The sequence below is a fragment of the Eriocheir sinensis genome, chromosome 57 (assembly GCF_024679095.1).
Source record: "Eriocheir sinensis breed Jianghai 21 chromosome 57, ASM2467909v1, whole genome shotgun sequence".
Lineage (NCBI taxonomy): Eukaryota > Metazoa > Arthropoda > Malacostraca > Decapoda > Varunidae > Eriocheir > Eriocheir sinensis.
Window position 1 is genome coordinate 8,992,514 of NC_066565.1, and position 21,796 is coordinate 9,014,309.

The 21,796-nt window shown below is 46.7% G+C and overlaps 1 pseudogene; it reads right to left on the reverse strand.

Annotated features, from left to right (window-relative positions):
• Positions 1–3,533: 3,533 nt before the first annotated feature.
• LOC126984353 (DNA polymerase epsilon subunit 2-like) overlaps positions 3,534–21,796 on the reverse strand; it is a 39,868-nt pseudogene continuing 21,605 nt past the window's right edge.

Here is a 21,796-nt window from a genome sequence, read left to right on the forward strand (position 1 = left end):
CTCCGGGAGGAGCGAGCAGGGGGGCGGGGAGCAAGGCCTGCCCGCCCGCGGGCCTGCGGTCAGGCACCAGGCGCGAAGTGTTGCCACCTCGCCCATATTTATTCTATATATATATATATATATATATATATATATATATATATATATATATATATATATATATATATATATATATATATATATAGATATATATATGTGAGAAGAGACGGGAGGCCTTGGGGATGGGGAGTGGCGTCAGCACCCCTTGGTTTCCACTTCTCTCCACGCACACAGCCAGGGTACGTGTCCACATGTGCCCGGCGTTATCGCTTCTCTGCCCCTCGCTACCATCCCGTCAAGCAAGGGGCCGTTAGAAAAGTGCTCGAGCCCCATCGGAGCTATAGGAAATGACTACCTAGCTCCTTGAGTTGACCAAGGAGGCGTGTTGACACGGCAACACGGCAAGGGTTAAAAATCATGATACAACCCTAAAGTCTTAAACAAAACTTTAAATCATTTATTTAAAAAAAACTTTTGCAGATTCATATTAGATCAAATACGTTTTATTATAATTCCTGTATCATTTATTACTATATTAATGAGAGAAATGCAGAATTGACACATAAAATATGCGGAGGGGCTCACGAAGATGTACCTATCTTGACCCCTTGCCAGATTCCAAAAACCCTTCAATACCGTTCCTTCGCTTACAGAGAGGGCCCCTCGAAGATTATGGTATGAGAAATTGGCCGAAGAGTTTCTATAGTTGAGGAGGGTGCCTTATGGTACGGCCGTCAATGTTCTCAAAACTACGCACTAAGGGCCCAAAACTAAGCACTTAGCCTTTATGAATTACAGGCGCAGTGTTGCCATCAAAATGGCGCTGGCCCACTGGGCCGTCATTGGTAGCTTTACTTAAAAAAAAAAATATTTTCGCCGCAAGTAGAGCACAGAATCGCTTCATTTCAGGTAGGCAGCATCATTGCAATAGCTGCTTTTACCCCACAATTCCCCTGGTCTTCATAGCCCTCCCCACTACCAGGTGTTTTAATTTTGTTGAAGGGGACAGGAATATTATGTTACTTATTTCTTATCATCACTTGAAGACGCAGTATATGCTCGATGCGCCGGTAAAACTAGAGTAACACAACAGTATGTGATACCTTGGAAAGGTTATTATTGCTGTGGGAGCAATATTGGAGGCGCGTAGTGATTCTCCATATATACCTGCGGCAGCAACACGAACGAGTTCCCCGACAAGTCGTTTCCCAGACTACCAGCCACCTCCAACCTGACAGCAGCCCCGTTGCGAGGGTGAACAGTAACTCTCGTGCACGCCGCCTATACTGCTCCCTACATCTTGTACGCCACATTCCTTCCAGATTCGCATATAGGGAATTTGTATTTTCCTTCTTCCTTTTCACTAGTGGCAACCTAGATGAAGGAAGAATAAAATACAGTAGAATGAATGAAGGCCGTTTAGAGATGTAGAGGATAATATAGAGCAAAAGGAAGGCTGTGTTACCTTTATTACCAAACTCACCAATATTTCTCGTTACACAGCACGAGATGAGGCTTAGCTCACTATTATAAGACACTTTTGATTCTTACATCAACCATTTCTAAAGGCCAAAGAGGGGATCAATTGGGTTCTAATGAGTGTCTTCTTGGGTTCATGATACAGAAGAAGTGGCAAACTACCCCCAGGCTCATAAAACTATTCCTTTAAATGCCCAAAACTCCTTTGAAAGCCTTGGCAAATGTGTGAACTCGGGCGACGAAATGTTTTGAAATACAACCCATGGGCAAGGATTCCAACTTCCTCAAGGTGTTCAGGAATGGGTAGGACTACTGGGCAGAGGGAAATGGAGCAGCTTGGGAGAACTTGAATGGGTATAGAACAGGGGGAGATCAACCACTGCAGTGACAGAACAAGGCCATCAGAGTGGAGAGGTTGGGTCCATATTCTCAAGCACTTCAGGGCTCACACACCTGCACTTGACAAGGCTTTGGTGGAGGTTGTGTTAGTATGTCCATGGGTAGTGTTGTGAGCCTGGTGATAGTTTGACAAGGCTTTGGTGGAGGTTGTGTTAGTATGTTCATGGGTAGTGTTGTGAGCCTGGTGATAGTTTGACAAGGCTTTGGTGGAGGTTGTGTTAGTATGTCCATGGGTAGTGTTGTGAGCCTAGTGATAGTTTGACAAGGCTTTGGTGGAGGTTGTGTTAGTATGTCCATGGGTAGTGTTGTGAGCCTGGTGATAGTTTGACAAGGCTTTGGTGGAGGTTGTGTTAGTATGTCCATGGGTAGTGTTGTGAGCCTGGTGATAGTTTGACAAGGCTTTGGTGGAGGTTGTGTTAGTATGTCCATGGGTAGTGTTGTGAGCCTAGTGATAGTTTGACAAGGCTTTGGTGGAGGTTGTGTTAGTATGTCCATGGGTAGTGTTGTGAGCCTGGTGATAGTTTGACAAGGCTTTGGTAGAGGTTGTGTTAGTATGTCCATGGGTAGTGTTGTGAGCCTGGTGATAGTTTGACAAGGCTTTGGTGGAGGTTGTGTTAGTATGTCCATGGGTAGTGTTGTGAGCCTAGTGATAGTTTGACAAGGCTTTGGTGGAGGTTGTGTTAGTATGTCCATGGGTAGTGTTGTGAGCCTAGTGATAGTTTGACAAGGCTTTGGTGGAGGTTGTGTTAGTATGTCCATGGGTAGTGTTGTGAGCCTGGTGATAGTTTGGCAAGGCTTTGGTGGAGGTTGTGTTGTTATGTCCATGGGTAGTGTTGTGAGCCTGGTGATAGTTTGACAAGGCTTTGGTGGAGGTTGTGTTAGTATGTCCATGGGTAGTGTTGTGAGCCTGGTGATAGTTTGACAAGGCTTTGGTGGAGGTTGTGTTAGTATGTCCATGGGTAGTGTTGTGGGCCTAGTGATAGTTTGACAAGGCTTTGGTGGAGGTTGTGTTAGTATGTCCATGGGTAGTGTTGTGAGCCTAGTGATAGTTAGACAAGGCTTTGGTGGAGGTTGTGTTAGTATGTCCATGGGTAGTGTTGTGAGCCTAGTGATAGTTTGACAAGGCTTTGGTGGAGGTTGTGTTAGTATGTCCATGGGTAGTGTTGTGAGCCTAGTGATAGTTTGACAAGGCTTTGGTGGAGGTTGTGTTAGTATGTCCATGGGTAGTGTTGTGAGCCTAGTGATAGTTTGACAAGGCTTTGGTGGAGGTTGTGTTAGTATGTTCATGGGTAGTGTTGTGAGCCTAGTGATAGTTTGACAAGGCTTTGGTGGAGGTTGTGTTAGTATGTCCATGGGTAGTGTTGTGAGCCTAGTGATAGTTTGACAAGGCTTTGGTGGAGGTTGTGTTAGTATGTCCATGGGTAGTGTTGTGAGCCTAGTGATAGTTTGACAAGGCTTTGGTGGAGGTTGTGTTAGTATGTCCATGGGTAGTGTTGTGAGCCTGGTGATAGTTTGACAAGGCTTTGGTGGAGGTTGTGTTAGTATGTCCATGGGTAGTGTTGTGAGCCTAGTGATAGTTTGACAAGGCTTTGGTGGAGGTTGTGTTAGTATGTCCATGGGTAGTGTTGTGAGCCTGGTGATAGTTTGACAAGGCTTTGGTGGAGGTTGTGTTAGTATGTCCATGGGTAGTGTTGTGAGCCTGGTGATAGTTTGACAAGGCTTTGGTGGAGGTTGTGTTAGTATGTCCATGGGTAGTGTTGTGAGCCTAGTGATAGTTTGACAAGGCTTTGGTGGAGGTTGTGTTAGTATGTTCATGGGTAGTGTTGTGAGCCTAGTGATAGTTTGACAAGGCTTTGGTGGAGGTTGTGTTAGTATGTCCATGGGTAGTGTTATGAGCCTGGTGATAGTTTGACAAGGCTTTGGTGGAGGTTGTGTTAGTATGTCCATGGGTAGTGTTGTGAGCCTAGTGATAGTTTGACAAGGCTTTGGTGGAGGTTGTGTTAGTATGTCCATGGGTAGTGTTGTGAGCCTAGTGATAGTTTGACAAGGCTTTGGTGGAGGTTGTGTTAGTATGTCCATGGGTAGTGTTGTGAGCCTGGTGATAGTTTGACAAGGCTTTGGTGGAGGTTGTGTTAGTATGTCCATGGGTAGTGTTGTGAGCCTGGTGATAGTTTGACAAGGCTTTGGTGGAGGTTGTGTTAGTATGTCCATGGGTAGTGTTGTGAGCCTAGTGATAGTTTGACAAGGCTTTGGTGGAGGTTGTGTTAGTATGTTCATGGGTAGTGTTGTGAGCCTAGTGATAGTTTGACAAGGCTTTGGTGGAGGTTGTGTTAGTATGTCCATGGGTAGTGTTATGAGCCTGGTGATAGTTTGACAAGGCTTTAGGTAGATTCATGAGCCTAATGACAGTTCAACAAGGCTTCTGCACTATGAACATGAACAGAACTCATGAGAACCCAACCCAGCTAATCTTCTCTGTGGAAATAGTTCTTGTTGTTGTGGGAACCCAAAGCGTCCAAGGATACCGAGCGTGCTTAGGTCTCCTCCGTGGAGCTGATCTGGCTGTCCTCCACCTGCCGTGCCGAGGGGAAATACACCTTGAAGGAGAACTCGCTGCTGAAGAAGGAGCCCTGCGGAAGGAAGACGAGAGGTAGATGACGAACTGCCGAGGATTGGTAGATAAAAGAGAGGCTGAGAAATGGCGGATAAAGAAGAGAATAACAAATAAACAAAGAATAAGAAACACAGATGCTAAAGAAAGACTGAAAAAGATGAAGAAGATAAAAATGAGGAGATAAAGAATTACTGAGGAATAGGAAACAGGTTAGAAGAAAGGGACAGAGAAGATAAAGGAAGGAATAGATAAAGATTAAAAAGATAAGAAAGAAGAAAGGAATAACAAAGAAAAACAGGTGCTGAGGGAACACAGAAAAATATAAATAAGATAAAACAGGAAGCAGGAAAGAAAGATAAGAAAGAAAGGAATAGGAAGGAAGAAGAAGAGAGAGAAGATGGAAAATGGGAAAGATAGAGAAGGTGAAGAAGATGAAGAATGAGAGAAGAAAAGGAAAGAAAGATAATAAAGAAAGGAATAGGAAGGAAGAAGAGAGAAGATGGAAAATGGGAAAGACAGAGAAGGTGGAGACAATGAATGAGAAAAAAAAAAAGATGGAAGAAATGAACAGGAAGGAAAGAAGATAAAGGAAATAAAGATGAAGAGGGAGAAAAAATAATAACAATCTCCTTTACGTCCCTCCTACATTTTCCTTCCTTTCCTTTCCTTCCTTTCCTTTCTTCTGAGATTCCTACACTTTCCCTTTTTCTCCTCCTTCCTTCCTTCTAAAATTCCTACACTTTTCCTTCCTTCTAAAATTCCTACACTTTTCCTTCCTTCTAAAATTCCTACACTTTTCCTTCCTTCTAAAATTCCTACACTTTTCCTTCCTTCTAAAATTCCTACACTTTTCCTTTCCTCCTTTCGTTTTCTTCCTATACTTTCCCTTCTTCCCTTCCTTCTTCTCTTTCCTTCCTCCTTCCTTCCTTCCAAAATTCATAAACTATCCCTTCCTTCCTTACTCTCTCTCTCTCTCTCTCTCTCTCTCTCTTCCTACCGGGTTGAATACTGTGGTGCCGCTGTGGGTGGTGCTAAAAGCCTTGTCCTTGTCGGCGATGATGATGACGTCTGGTGTGGGGTAGAGCGACATGCAGTGATCGAAGTTCCAGTAGACCGGCACTGTGTGGAGCGGCAGCGGGGCGAGGTGGCACTGGTTCACGATGGTCCTGGCAACCTGTCGGGGCGGGGGAGAAGGAGGAGGGTGGCGGGAAGGGAAGGGAAGGGATGGGAGGGAAGACGAAGAGAGAGAAAGAGGAAAGGGTGTGGGAGAGGAAGGGAGGAAGGGAGGAATTTGAGGAAGGAAGGGAGGAATTAGAGAAAGGAGGGTAGGAAGGAAGGGAGGAATTAGAGAAAGGAGGGTAGGAAGGATGGAAGGAACACAAAGGAACACAAAGGAAGAACAAAAAACAGCAGACCTGCTGGTCCTTACGAGGTTGTTTGTGACAAGCTACACTAACTATCTAATCAAAGGTGGAAGATGAAGGACAGCAAAGGTGAAGGCTCCTCGCCACCCCCCCATCCCTCCAGCCAAAGCTGGCAGGAAAGGAAAAAGAACCATGCAGCATGGAAAAACTGCATGGAAATTATGTAGGAAAGAGGAAAGAACTACCATTACTGCTATCAATAACCGGGCGATAAAAGCGGACAAGGACACCAGTATTCGAAAGAACTTAACGTTATTACGACAATGAGTAATATCTTAGTTGCTGGCTGGATTCAAAACACTTGTCTAATCTATTCTTAAAGGCCATAACTGTTGTACTATCAACGACATCACAGGGTAGAGAGTTCCAAACATTAACAACTCGACTGAAGAAGAAGTGTTTAGCTTCGTGCGACGAGAATCTTTTACCACTTATCTTCAAATTGTGATTTCTTCTTGTTCTATTCGATCGATCAATTGTAAAGTAATCTTCCGCATTAATATCACTGAATCCTTTAAACATTTTAAACACTTCTATTAGATCGCCTCGCATTCTTCGTTTTGATAGGCTGAATAAATTTACTTCTTTAAGCCTTTGTTCAAATGACAAATTTCTCAACCTAGGAATCATCTTTGTTACTCTTCGTTGGACCCATTCCAACTTTTCTGTAGTAGGGAGACCAAAACTGTACACAGTACTCTAGACGGGGTCGAACCAATGAATTATACAGTTTTAAAGTTACTTTTTCCGATTTATTATTAAAGACTCGTCCGATGAAGCCAACCAATTTGTTTGCAGTTTTAACTACCTCTGAACAATGCTGACCGGGCTTTAAATCGCTTGATATAGTGATTCCAAGATCCTTTTCTTTACTTACTTCAGAAAGTTGTTGGCCATTCATTACGCATCAACGCGATTGTTATTTTTTCCGATGTGCAACACTTTACATTTGTCAACAATAAATTTCATTTGCCATTGATTGGTCCAACGTGCAAGTCGATCTAGATCTGATTGTAAAGCTTCTTCGTCGAGTGTCGCAGTTACTTTACTAGCAATTTTTGTGTCATCAGCAAATTTTGATACTTTGCAAGTGAGCCCATCATCGATATCATTAACATAAATTAAGAAGAGCATGGGGCCAAGCACTGATCCGTGAGGTACGCCGCTTCTGACGTCGAGCCAGTTAGATGTAACACCGTTTAGAACTACTCTCTGTTTCCGCTCAGAGAGCCAGTCCGCAAGCCAATTGTGAATGTTACCCGAGATACCGTGCGCCAGTAGTTTGCTGAGCAATCGTTGGTGGGGGACCTTATCAAATGCCTTTTGAAAATTCAGATATGTGATATCTACTGATCTGCTTTCATCAAACACCTCAAAAACATAGTGAAAAAAATCAAGTAAGTTAGTCAAACACGAACGTTTACTACGGAAGCCATGTTGCGAATTATTTATAATATTATTTTCTTCGAAGAATTTCACCATATTGTCGCGAATGATAGTCTCCATTAACTTACAAACAATAGATGTCAGGCTAATTGGTCGATAGTTTCCTGGATGAGACTTGTCCCCCTTTTTGAAAATTGGTGTGACATTTGCAAGTTTCCAATCCGACGGAACTTTTCCAGCTGTTAAAGATTTATTGAATATGATGGAGAGCGGTTACTTAATTTGATGTTTGATTTCTTTTAAGACCCTAGGGTAATTTTGTCTGGACCAGGAGCTTTGCTTACTTTAATCTTTTCAATTGTGCGTAAAATGTCACTTTCTACGATGAACACGCCATAACATCTTTTCGGTCCTTCTAACCTCCGGCGGTTGAGGTGATAAACAATCTTCGTCGGTAAATACGGATGCGAAAAAGTTATTTAGGATTGTAGCCATTTCATTTTCATCGTTCGTGTGGTTACCATTATCATTAACAAGCGGTCCGATACCACAAGTGAGTGACTTTTTATTATTTACATAGCTAAAAAATTCTTTAGGATTAGATTTACTTGTTTCCGCTATATATTCTTCAAGATTTTTCTTGCTTCGTTTTATTAATTTCTTGGTTTCAAGCGAATTCTGTCCAACTCTAGTTTGTCAGCCTCGCTCTGAGTTGATATGTATCTACTGTATACGCATTTTTTAAGAGATAGGCTATTTTGAATTTCGTTATTCCACCATTTGGGTTTCTTCTTAGAAGCTGGACGTCTGTTACGATAGAATGCATATGCTTATGGCATTGTTCAGTATTGTGGTGAAGGACCCCCAAGATTTATCAATATCTGTTTATTGAGGGTAGGAGGTATGAGGGTAGGAAGGAAGGAAGGAAGGAAGGAGGGAATGATCCAACTATAGAAGAAAGCAAGTAAACAGGAAGGAAGGCAATAAGTGGCGTAAGACCAAAAGGAGGGTATGAGGGTAGGAAGGAAGGAAGGAAGGAAGGGAGGAAGGAAGGAAGGGAGGAATTAGAGAAAGGAGGGTAGGAGGGTAGGAAGGAAGGAAGGAAGGAAAGAAGGGAGGAAGGAACCAAGCAGGGAAGAAACAAAAGAAAGGAAGGAAGGAAGGAAGGAAGGAGGGAAGGAACCAACTACAGAAGAAAGCAAGTAAACATGAAGGAAGGCAATAAGCGGCGTAAGACCAAAACAAACCATCAAGGAGACAGCCGCCCACACTCACATGAGGCGCGAGATCACAGTCCTGCGGGAAGTGGACAGAGTTCCGGCACATCTTTCCCACCAGGTCCTCCCGCAGCACCACCATCTCCTGCGTACAGTAGACCAGCCGGCAAGGGTTGGTGGCGAAGGCGGCCGAGCGAACCTTCTTCCGCAGGGCTCAGTGACACACCTGGGCAGCGGCCTGAGGAGGGACGCAAGGGGTTCAGTTTGGCTTCCACGCTGGTTTGGTGATGTTGGTCTTGTATGAAGGGAAGGCTGACAGGGATTGAGGGCCACTTCCACAGTCATGGTGACAGTCGTGACAAGATGGACACGCATGATTCGGCAGTGTTGGTGTGCCGGAGCGCGGGAAATGTCAACACTCCATCAGCTGAGCGGAGGATTATGAAGGAGTGATGTGAAAAATAAATGTACAAAAAGTAAACGTGAAGAATAAATGTAAAGAATAACTGTGAAGAATAAATGTGATGAAAAAATGTGTAGTGTGTCGCTGTAATACACCGCTCAAATCTGCCGACAGCCTAATGTTTCCTGGGCATTACATAACGGTGACAAGTATTAAAGTTCTGTTATTTAGCAGACGTCAGCAAGACAGACGCTTCTCCTATATTCATTACATTTGTTCATCATTCACCTTACTCAGCAAACTTCACATTCATTCTTTACACAACAGTTCCCTGAATGTATGCCCCGTGCCTACACACTGGGCTGACTGGAATGATACGAGAGAGTGACCAAGGAGGCACAACAGGTGGATAACAGTGACAAGTATTAAGGTCCTCCCTTCTCCTTGGCTGTGTACTTTTGCAACAATAAACCATCAACCAATCAATCAAAGTGAAGTTCTCAGCAGGACGTTTACTGGTCAGCAGGTGAAGTGAGTTCATGTCATTCAAAGTCTTCTATTTTTTCTCATGTTGCCATTGAAGCCGAGCAACGTGTTGCTGTGTTGTGTGATATTTTTTATGTCTATTTAACGAAATAATATAACCACTTGAGAGCAAGAATTTGTTATTTACTAAGTAATTTCATTGATTAGCTCCACTGGGGAGCCCCCGCGGCCACCAGAGCTCCGTCGCCGGAGGTTCCAGTCTCTGGCACTGGTGCAAACAAGCGAAGGACAATCGTGGAAGTGGATTTCTTGTTGGTAGCGGCGATGGCCACTCACTGGTAACCATCAACACAAACAAACGTGACTGTGAAAGTGGCCCTTAGTTTGCTCAGTAGGAGAGGAAGGAAGGAAGGAAAAGTGTAGGAAAGAGGAAGGAAGGAAGGAAGGGAAAAGTAGGAGTCTCAGGAGGAAGGAAAATTGTAGGAAAGAAGAAGAAAGTAAGAAAGAGAAGAATGATGGAAAGGAGAATGTAGGAACTCAGAAGGAAGGAAGGAAGGAAGGAAGGAAGAGAGGAAGGATGGAGAGGAGAATGTAGGAACTCAGAAGGAAGGAAGGAAGGAAGGAAGGAAGGAAGGATGGAAAGGAGAATGTAGGAACTCAGAAGGAAGGAAGGAAGGAAGGAAGGAAGGAAGGAAGGAAGGAAGGATGGAAGGAAGGAAGGATGGAAAGGAGAATGTAGGAACTCAGAAGGAAGGAAGGAAGGAAGGAAGGAAGGAAGGATGGAAGGATGGAAAGGAGAATGTAGGAACTCAGAAGGAAGGAAGGAAGGAAGGAAGGAAGAGAGGAAGGATGGAAAGGAGAATGTAGGAACTCAGAAGGAAGGAAGGAAGGAAGGAAGGAAGGAAGGAAGGAAGGATGGAAAGGAGAATGTAGGAACTCAGAAGGAAGGAAGGAAGGAAGGAAGGAAGGAAGGATGGAAGGAAGGAAGGATGGAAAGGAGAATGTAGGAACTCAGAAGGAAGGAAGGAAGGAAGGAAGGAAGGAAGGAAGAGAGGAAGGATGGAAAGGAGAATGTAGGAACTCAGAAGGAAGGAAGGAAGGAAGGAAGGAAGGAAGGAAGGAAGGAAGAAAGAGAGGAAGGATGGAAAGGAGAATGTAGGAACTCAGAAGGAAGGAAGGAAGGGAGGGAAAGAGGAAGGAAGAGAGGAAGGATAGAAAAGAGAATGTAGGAACTCAGAAGGAAGGAAGGAAGGAAGGAAGGAAGGAAGGAAGGAAGGAAGGAAGAGAGGAAGGATGGAAAGGAGAATGTAGGAACTCAGAAGGAAGGAAGGAAGGAAGGAAGGAAGTAGGAAAGAGAGGAAGGATGGAAAGGAGAATGTAGGAACTCAGAAGGAAGGAAGGAAGGAAGGAAGGAAGTAGGAAAGAGAGGAAGGATGGAAAGGAGAATGTAGGAACTCAGAAGGAAGGAAGGAAGGAAGGAAGTAGGAAAGAGAGGAAGGATGGAAAGGAGAATGTAGGAACTCAGAAGGAAGGAAGGAAGGAAGGAAGGAAGGGAAAGAGGAAGGAAGTAAGAAAGAGAGGAAGGATGGAAAGGAGAATGTAGGAACTCAGAAGGAAGGAAGGAAGGAAGGAAGGAAGGAAGGAAGGAAGAGAGGAAGGATGGAAAGGAGAATGTAGGAACTCAGAAGGAAGGAAGGAAGGAAGGAAGGAAGGAAGAAAGAGAGGAAGGATGGAAAGGAGAATGTAGGAACTCAGAAGGAAGGAAGGAAGGAAGGAAGGGAAAGAGGAAGGAAGTAGGAAAGAGAGGAAGGATGGAAAGGAGAATGTAGGAACTCAGAAGGAAGGAAGGAAGGAAGGAAGGAAGGAAGGAAGAAAGAGAGGAAGGATGGAAAGTAGAATGTAGGAACTCAGAAGGAAGGAAGGAAGGAAGGAAGGAAGGAAGAAAGAGAGGAAGGATGGAAAGGAGAATGTAGGAACTCAGAAGGAAGGAAGGAAGGAAGGAAGGAAGGAAGGAAGGAAGGAAGTAGGAAAGAGAGGAAGGATGGAAAGGAGAATGTAGGAACTCAGAAGGAAGGAAGGAAGGAAGGAAGGAAGAAAGAGAGGAAGGATGGAAAGTAGAATGTAGGAACTCAGAAGGAAGGAAGGAAGGAAGGAAGGAAGAAAGAGAGGAAGGATGGAAAGGAGAATGTAGGAACTCAGAAGGAAGGAAGGAAGGAAGGAAGGGAAAGAGGAAGGAAGTAAGAAAGAGAGGAAGGATGGAAAGGAGAATGTAGGAACTCAGAAGGAAGGAAGGAAGGAAGGAAGGAAGAGAGAGAGGAATGATGGAAAGGAGAATGTAGGAACTCAGAAGGAAGGAAGGAAGGAAGGAAGGAAGAAAGAGAGGAAGGATGGAAAGTAGAATGTAGGAACTCAGAAGGAAGGAAGGAAGGAAGGAAGGAAGGAAGGAAGAGAGAGAGGAAAGATGGAAAGGAGAATGTAGGAACTCAGAAGGAAGGAAGGAAGGAAGGAAGGAAGAAAGAGAGGAAGGATGGAAAGGAGAATGTAGGAACTCAGAAGGAAGGAAGGAAGGAAGGAAGGAAGGAAGGAAGGAAAGGAGAATGTAGGAACTCAGAAGGAAGGAAGGAAGGAAGGAAGGAAGGAAGGAAGGAAGGAAGGGAAAGAGGAAGGAAGTAGGAAAGAGAGGAAGGATGGAAAGGAGAATGTAGGAACTCAGAAGGATGGAAGGAAGGAAGGAAGGAAGTAGGAAAGAGAGGAAGGATGGAAAGGAGAATGTAGGAACTCAGAAGGAAGGAAGGAAGGAAGGAAGGAAGGAAGGAAGAAAGAGAGGAAGGATGGAAAGGAGAATGTAGGAACTCAGAAGGAAGGAAGGAAGGAAGGAAGTAGGAAAGAGAGGAAGGATGGAAAGGAGAATGTAGGAACTCAGAAGGAAGGAAGGAAGGAAGGAAGGAAGTAGGAAAGAGAGGAAGGATGGAAAGGAGAATGTAAGAACTCAGAAGGAAGGAAGGAACGAAGGAAGGGAAATAGGAAGGAAGTAGGAAAGGGAGTCAAGAAGGCAGGGAAAATGAGGGAATCTCAGAAGGAAGGAAGGAAGGAAGGAAGGAGAGGCCCAAACAGGAGTCCCTAAAATCCCTCGGACCTTCCCCGCAAGGCCCTACAAACACACAAACTGTCCGCCGGTACCTTTGAAAACACAACCAACCACTCCCACCACTGACATAGACACAAACACACAAACTGTCCGCCGGTACCTTTGAAAACACAACCAACCACTCCCACCACTGACATAGACACAAACACACAAACTGTCCGCCGGTACCTTTGAAAACACAACCAACCACTCCCACCACTGACATAGACACAAACACACAAACTGTCCGCCGGTACCTTTGAAAACACAACCAACCACTCCCACCACTGACATAGACACAAACACACAAACTGTCCACCGGTACCTTTGAAAACACAACCAACCACTCCCACCACTGACATAGACACAAACACACAAACTGTCCACCGGTACCTTTGAAAACACAACCAACCACTCCCACCACTGACATAGACACAAACACACAAACTGTCCGCCGGTACCTTTGAAAACACAACCAACCACTCCCACCACTGACATAGACACAAACACACAAACTGGCCGCCGGTACCTTTGAAAACACAACCAACCACTCCCACCACTGACATAGACACACCTGGAAAGCCTTGACTGTTCCTCCCTTCCCTCCCGCCACCCTTGCCTCCATTGTCACTTGACTCTTTCTCAACTTGCTCCTTCCTTTCTTCTTTTTCTTTCTCTTCCTCCCTTTCTCTTTTTCCTATTTTCGTCTTGCCTTCTGCCGTACTTCTTCCCTTCTTTCTCTGCTTGTGTCCTTCCTTCCTTCCTGCCTTCCTTTCTTTCCTTTCCTCCCTTTCTCTTTTTCCTATCTGCTACTTTCCTTCAGTTATCCCTCCTTTCTTCCTTCCTTTCCTCTCTTCTCTTTCTTCCCTTCCTCTGTTTTCTACTCTCATTCTTTCCTCTCTATTTGTCCTCCTTCCTTCCTCTCCTACATCCTTCCTTTTTTATCCTGACCTGGGAAAGATGGTTGATGGTCCCGGGTCGCTGGGTCCCGGCACGAAGATGAAGCGAGTGTTGGCGGCCAGGTCGGGGAACTCGGCGATGAGGTTGCCCAGCGCTGTGAAGGCTTTCTGCATCTCCTCAAGCTGTGGGGAGAGGTGTGTGTGTTTACCTATTTGTAGTCTACCGGGCCCAGGCTAAGCTCTAATAGTCCCGTCTCCATATCTACATTCATCCAGCCTTTCCTTCATTTGCTGGACACTGCTCGCCTCCACCACCTCTTCCCGCAAGCTGCTCCATGTGTTAATACTTCTGTGTGGAAAACTATACTCTTTCAAGTCACTCAAACAGGTTCCTTTATTAACCATGTCCTCTCAGCCCTTGCATTCTCACAGTTGAAAAGAGATCTCTATCCACCTCATCAAACTTATCTACCAACTTATACAGCGTGATCAGATCTCCTCTCTCCCTTCTTTGTTCCAGTGTCGTCAAGTCCATCTCCCTCAATCAGTCTTCATACGTCATATTCGAGAGTTCTGGGACCATTTTAGTTGCAATTTTCTGTATCTTTTCCAACTTTCTGATATCCTTCTTTTTGAGGCGACCACACAACAGCAGCATATACAGGTTTTGGTCTTACCAGTGTTGTTATTATTTTGTTCATCATTTCCTTGTCTATATAATGGAGTGTGTGTGTGTGTGTGTGTGTGAGAGGCTCTCTCTTTCCTTCCTTCCTTCCTTCCTTCCTGTCCCTTCTCTCTTTCCTTCCTTCCTTCCTTCCTGTCCCTTCTCTCTTTCCTTCCTTCCTTCCTTCCTTCCTGTCCATTCTCTCTTTCCTTCCTTCCTTCCTGTCCCTTCTCTCTTTCCTTCCTTCCTTCCTGTCCCTTCTCTCTTTCCTTCCTTCCTTCCTTCCTGTCCCTTCTCTCTTTCCTTCCTTCCTGTCCCTTCTCTCTTTCCTTCCTTCCTTCCTTCCTGTCCCTTCTCTCTTTCCTTCCTTCCTTCCTGTCCCTTCTCTCTTTCCTTCCTTCCTTCCTTCCTGTCCCTTCTCTCTTTCCTTCCTTCCTTCCTTCCTGTCCCTTCTCTATTTCCTTCCGTCCTCCCTTCCTGTCCCTTCTGTCAGTCCTTCCTTCCTTCCTGTCCCTTCTCTCTTTCCTTCCTTCCTTCCTGTCCCTTCTCTCTTTCCTTCCTTCCTTCCTTCCTTCCTGTCCCTTCTCTCTTTCCTTCCTTCCTTCCTTCCTTCCTTCCTTCCTGTCCCTTCTCTCTTTCCTTCCTTCCTGTCCCTTCTCTTTCCCTTCCTTCCTTCCTGTCCCTTCTCTCTTCCTTCCTTCCTGTCCCTTCTCTCTTCCTTCCTTCCTTCCTGTCCCTTCTCTCTTTCCTTCCTTCCTTCCTGTCCCTTCTCTCTTCCTTCCTTCCTTCCTGTCCGTTCTTTCTTTCCTTCCTTCCTTCCTTCCTGTCCCTTCTCTCTTTCCTTCCTTCCTTCCTTCCTTCTTGTCCCTTCTCTCCCTTCCTTCCTTCCTTCCTGTCCCTTCGCTCTTTCCTTCCTTCCTTCCTGTCCCTTCTTTCCTTCCTTCCTTCCTTCCTTCCTTCCTGTCCCTTCTCTCTTCCTTCCTTCCTGTTCCTTCTCTCTTCCTTCCTTCCTTCCTTCCTGTCCCTTCTCTCTTCCTTCCTTCCTTCCTGTCCCTTCTCTCTTCCTTCCTTCCTGTCCCTTCTCTTCCTTCCTTCCTGTCCCTTCTCTCTTCCTTCCTTCCTCCTTCTCTCTTCCTTCCTTCCTTCCTTCCTGTCCCTTCTCTCTTCCTTCCTTCCTTCCTGTCCCTTCTCTCTTCCTTCCTTCCTTCCTGTCCCTTCCCTCTTTCCTTCCTTCCTTCCTGTCCCTTCTCTCTTTCCTTCCTTCCTTCCTTCCTTCCTGTCCCTTCTCTCTTCCTTCCTTCCTTCCTTCCTGTCCCTTCTCTCTTCCTTCCTTCCTTCCTTCCTGTCCCTTCTCTCTTCCTTCCTTCCTGTCCCTTCTCTCTTCCTTCCTTCCTTCCTGTCCCTTCTCTCTTCCTTCCTTCCTTCCTTCCTGTCCCTTCTCTCTTCCTTCCTTCCTTCCTGTCCCTTCTCTTTTCCTCCTTCCCTCCTTCCTGTCCCTTCTCTCTTCCTTCCTTCCTTCCTGTCCCTTCTCTCTCTTCCTTCCTTCCTTCCTGTCCTTCTTCTCTCTTCCTTCCTTCCTTCCTGTCCCTTCTCTCTTCCTTCCTTCCTTCCCTGTCCCTTCTCTCTTCCTTCCTTCCTGTCCCTTCTCTCTTCCTTCCTTCCTGTCCCTTCTCTCTTTCCTTCCTTTCTTCCTGTCCCTTCTCTCTTTCCTTCCTTCCGTCCTTCCTGTCCCTTCTCCCTTTCCTTCCTTCCTTCCTTCCTGTCCCTTCTCTCTTCCTTCCTTCCTTCCTGTCCCTTCTCTCTTCCTTCCTTCCTTCCTGTCCCTTCTCTCTTTCCTTCCTTCCTTTCTTCCTGTCCCTTCTCTCTCTCCTTCCTTCCTTCCTTTCACTTCGCTGTCTCCTTCATTCCTTCCTTCCTGCCTATCCTCTCTCTCTCCCTTTCCTTCCTTCCTTCCTGTCTATCCTCTCTCTCTCCCTTTCCTTCCTTCCTTCCTGCCTCTCCTCTCTCTCTCCCTTTCCTTCCTTCCTTCCTGTCCCTTCTCTCTTCCTTCCTTCCTGTCCCTTCTCTCTTCCTCCTTCCTTCCTTCCTTCCTGTCCCTTCTCTCTCCCTTCCTTCCTTCCTGTCCCTTCTCTCTTTCCTTCCTTCCTTCCTTCCTGTCCCTTCTCTCTTTCCTTCCTTCCTTCCTTCCTGTCCCTTCTCTCTTTCCTTCCTTCCTTCCTTCCTGTCCCTTCTCTCTTTCCTTCCTTCCTTCCTTCCTTCCTGACCCTTCTTTCCTTCCTTCCTGTCCCTTCTCTCTTTCCTTCCTTCCTTCCTTCCTTCGTTTCCCTTCTCTCTCCTTCCTTCCTGTCCCTTCTCTCTTCCTTCCTTCCTTCCTGTCCCTTCTCTCTTCCTTCCTTCCTTCCTGTCCCTTCTCTCTCTTCCTTCCTTCCTTCCTTCTTCCTTCCTGTCCCTTCTCTCTCCGTCATTCCTTCCTTCCTTCCTGTCCCTTCTCTCTCTCCTTCCTTCCTTCCTGTCCCTTCTCTCTCTCCTTCCTTCCTTCCTTCCTTCCTGTCCCTTCTCTCTTTCCTTCCTTCCTTCCTGTCCCTTCTCTCCTTCCTTCCTTCCTTCCTTCCTGTCCCTTCTCTCCTTCCTTCCTTCCTTCCTTCCTGTCCATTCTCTCCTTCCTTCCTTCCTTCCTGTCCCTTCTCTCTCTCCTTCCTTCCTTCCTTCCTTCCTGTCCCTTCTCTCCTTCCTTCCTTCCTTCCATCCTGTCCCTTCTCTTCCTTCCTTCCCTTCTCTCTCTCCTTCCTTCCTTCCTTCCTTCCTGTCCCTTCTCTTTCTCCTTCCTTCCTTCCTTCCTTCCTGTCCCTTCTCTCTTCCTTCCTTCCTGTCCCTTCTCTTCCTCCTTCCTTCCTTCCTTCCTGTCCCTTCTCACTTCCTTCCTTCCTTCCTGTCCCTTCTCTCTTTCCTTCCTTCCTTCCTTCCTGTCCCTTCTCTCCTTCCTTCCTTCCTTCCTTCCTGTCCCTTCTCTCTTTCCTTCCTTCCTTCCTTCCTGTCCCTTCTCTCTTTCCTTCCTTCCTTCCTGTCCCTTATCTCTTCCTTCCTTCCTTCCTTGCGGTCCCTTCTGTCCTTCCTTCCTTCCTTACTGCACTCCTGTCCCTTCCCTCCTTCCTTCCTGTCCCTTCTCTCTTTCCTTCCTTCCTTCCTGTCCCTTCCCTCTTTCCTTCCTTCCTTCCTGTCCCTTCCCTCTTTCTTTCCTTCCTTCCTGTCCCTTCTCTCTCTTCCTTCCTTCCTTCCTTCCCACTGTCCCTTTTCTTCCTTCCTTCCTTCCTTCCTTCCTTCCTGTCCCTTCTCTCTTCCTTCCTTCCTTCCTGTCCCTTCTCTCTTTCCTCCTTCCTTCCTTCCTTCCTGTCCCTTCTCTCTTTCCTTCCTTCCTTCCAGTCCCTTCTCTCTTTCCTTCCTTCCTTCCTTCCTGTCCCTTCTCTCTTCCTTCCTTCCTTCCTGTCCCTTCTCTTTCCTCCTTCCTTCCTTCCTGTCCCTTCTCTCTTTCCTTCCTTCCTTCCTGTCCCTTCCCTCTTTCCTTCCTTCCTTCCTGTCCCTTCTCTCTTTCCTTCCTTCCTGTCCCTTCTCTCTTTCCTTCCTTCCTTCCTGTCCCTTCTCTTTCCTCCTTCCTTCATACCTGTCCCTGCTCTCTTTCCTTCCTTCCTTCCTGTCCCTTCTCTCTTTCCTTCCTTCCTTCCAGTCCCTTCTCTCTTTCCTTCCTTCCTTCCAGTCCCTTCTCTCTTTCCTTCCTTCCTTCCTGTCCCTTCTCTCTTTCCTTCCTTCCTTCCGGTCCCTTGTCTCTGTCCTTCCTTCCTTCCTGTCCCTTCTCTCTTTCCTTCCTTCCTTCCTTCCTTCCATCCTGTTCCTTCTCTCTTTCCTTCCTTCCTTCCTGACCCTTCTCTCTTCCTTCCTTCCTTCCTCCTTCTCTTCCTTCCTTCCTTCCAGTCCCTTCTCTCTTTCCTCCTTCCTTCCTTCCTGACCCTTCTCTCTTTCCTCCTTCCTTCCATCCTGTTCCTTCTCTTCTCCTTCCTTCCTTCCTTCCATCCTGTCCCTTCTCTCTTTCCTCCTTCCTTCCTTCCTTCCTTCCATCCTGTTCCTTCTCTTTCCTCCTTCCTTCCTTCCTTCCATCCTGTTCCTTCTCTCTTTCCTCCTTCCTTCCTTCCTTCCTGTCCCTTCTCTCTTTCCGCCGTCCTTCCTTCCTTCCATCCTGTTCCTTCTCTCATTCCTTCCTTCCTTCCTGTCCCTACTCTTTCCTCCTTCCTTCCTTCCTTCCATCCTGTTCCTTCTCTCTTTCCTTCCTTCCTTCCTGTCCCTTCTCTCTTTCCTCCTTCCTTCCTTCCTTCCATCCTGTTCCTTCTCTCTTTCCTTCCTTCCTTCCTGTCCCTTCTCTCTTTCCTCCTTCCTTCCATCCTGTTCCTTCTCTCTTTCCTTCCTTCCTTCCTGTCCCTTCTCTCTTTCCTCCTTCCTTCCTTCCTTCCATCCTGTTCCTTCTCTCTTCCCTTCCTTCCTACCTTTTTACCTTTCCTTTCCTTCCTTCCTTTCCTTTCCTTCCTTCTTTTCCTTTCCTTCCTTCCTTCCTTCCTACTTTACTTCCTTTCCTTTCCTTCCTTCCTTCCTTCCTTCCTTTCCTTCCTTCCTTTCCTTCCATTCCTTTCCTTCCTTCCTTTCCTTTCCTTCCTCCCCTCCTGCCCCCCCCCTTCCTTTCCTTCCTTCCCCCCGCCTCACCTTTTTCCTGCTCTGCCACTCGGAGAAGAAGTTCCCGCAGAGGATGAAGGCCGTTGGGGGACCTGCCAGAGTCACTGAACAGCACCCGCAGCTTCTCCATAACCTGGCGAGGGGGGGCATGGGGGGGGTTAACACAGGGTAGGATGAGGGGGGAGGCATGGCGGGGTGGGTGGGTGGGGGTGGGGGGGGTAACACAGGGTAGGATGAGGGGGGAGGCATGGCGGGGTGGGTGGGTGGGGGTGGGGGGGGGTAACACAGGGTAGGATGAGGGGGGAGGGGTGGGTGGGGGTGGGGGGTAACACAGGATGAGGGGGAGGCATGGTGGGTGGGTGGGGGGGGTAACACAGGGGATGAGGGGAGGCATGGGTGGGTGGGTGGGGGTAACACAGGGTAGGGATGAGGGGGAGGCATGTGGGTGGGTGGGGGTGGGGGAAAAACAGGTAGGATGAGGGGGGAGGCATGGCAGGGTGGGTGGGTGGGTGGGGGTGGGGGGTTTCATGAGGCAGGATGAGAGGATGAAAACTTATGAAAATGATGATGAAGAGGGAGGAAGGAAGGAAGGAAGGAAGGAAGGATGGAAGGGAGGAAGGAAAGAAGGAAGGAGGAAAGAGAGGAATGAATGAAGGAAGGAAGGAAGGAGAAAGAGAGGAAAGAAGGAAGGAAGGGAGGAAGGAGAGAGAGAGGAAAGAAGGAAGGAAGAGAGGAAGGAAGGAAGGAAGGAAGGAAGGAAAGAAGGAAGGAGGAAAGAGGAAGGAAGGAAGGAAGGAGAAAGAGAGGAAAGAAGGAAGGAAGGAAGGAGAGAAAGAGAGGAAAGAAGGAAGGAAGGAAGGGAGGAGAGGAAAGAAGGAAGGAAGGAAGGGAGGAAGGAAGGAGAGGAAAGAAGGAAGGGAGGAAGGAGAGAGGAAAGAAGAGAGGAAGGAAGGAGAGAGAGGGAGAAAGGACAGAAGGAGAGAAAGGAAGGAAGGAAAGAAGGAGAGAAAGGAGAAATGGGAGAAAAACAGTATGAGGAAAAACATACATTTTCCCCTACCAAACCACACTATCCCCACCCCTCTACCCCCAACCAGTCAACCAGGAAACCAAAAAAACTAATGACATCTGACCCCCAAGACACACTTGCCTCCCTTCCCTTACATACATTTTCCCATATTTTCCTATTTTCCCCTCCACCACCACAAACACCATTCCTACCACACAAACTACAACCATTCCCCTACCAAACCACACTATCCCCACTCCTCTACCCCCAACCAGTCAACCAGGAAACCCAAATAACCAACGACATCCGACCCCCCGAAAAATCTCCCTCCTGTCTCCCGCACCTCACCTCCAACTTGTCGAGCCACACGTCCGAGAGCACCACAAACATCGCCTCGCCGTTCTCCTTCTCCAACTGGTGTAGCTGCGGGTCGGTCTTTACGTTCTTCCGAGCTGAGCCGCCGAAGTAGTTCTCGTTCTTCATGCTCATCCGCTCCCTGTTGTAGTAGAAGTAGTAGTAGTAGTAGTAGTAGTAGTAGTAGTAGTAGTAGTAGTAGTAGTAGGAGGAGGAGGAGGAGAGAGTAAAAGATCGTCAGAAGTGGAAGGAAAGAGAGACAAAGAAAGAAAAGGAATGAAAGAAAGAAAAAGGAAAGAAAGAAATATATTAACTAGAGAAAAATAAAGAAGGAAGGAAGAAAGGAAGAGTGATAAAGTAAAAGAAAGAAGAAAAGAAAGAAATGATAAAATAAAGATAAACAAAGAAAAAGAAAGAAGAAAAAAGTAGATTAAATGAAGAAAAAGAAACAAGGAAAGAAGAAAGAAAAAGAAGAAAAGCAAAACAAAGAAAAACAAAGAATAAGAGGAAAACAAAAGTGTGACACCGTTACCTCACCGTGGAGACTCATAACCTGTCCACCCCCAAACAGGAAGTACACACACACACACACACACACACACACACACACACACACACACACCCACACCCACACACACACACACCCACACACACACGAAAAAAAAAAAAAGGGCTGGCATCACCTTGTTACGGCGGGCAGCTCGGGGGGCGGCAAACCCACGGCCTCCGCATGCAACACATTGTCCTCGTAGCAGCCCTCCACCAGCACAAAGCAGTTGACGGTGAACAGGCCTGCGGGGAGGAGTGGCTTAACCCCTTGACTGTGTCTTCCATACCAGAGGTCATCACCAAGGTACAGTTGTTTGGTTATTATGTTCACTGCTGGATGGACAGGCAACACAGATTAACACTGCTTCCTACCCCTACCAGACATCACCAAGGTACAGTTGTTAGGTAATTATGTTCAAAGAGTGGCTGCTACAATTCAATGAAGAAAAATGTAAAGTCCTGCACCTTGGGAGGGGATATCCAGCACACCAATACCACATGGGAAACATTCCACTATCCACCACAGAGGCAGAGAAAGTCCTGGGAGTGTATGTTACCAGGCTACCAGTGAAGGGATATCCAGCACACCAATACCACATGGGAAACACTCCACTATCCACCACAGATGCAGAGAAAGACCTGGGAGTGTATGTTACCAGGCTACCAGTGAAGGGATATCCAGCACACCAATACCACATGGGAAACACTCCACTATCCACCACAGAGGCAGAGAAAGACCTGGGAGTGTATGTTACCAGGCTACCAGTGAAGGGATATCCAGCACCAATACCACATGGGAAACACTCCACTATCCACCACAGAGGCAGAGAAAGACCTGGGAGTGTATGTTACCAGGCTACCAGTGAAGGGATATCCAGCACACCAATACCACATGGGAAACACTCCACTATCCACCACAGAGGCAGAGAAAGACCTGGGAGTGTATGTTACCAGGCTACCAGTGAAGGGATATCCAGCACACCAATGCCACATGGGAAACACTCCACTATCCACCACAGAGGCAGAGAAAG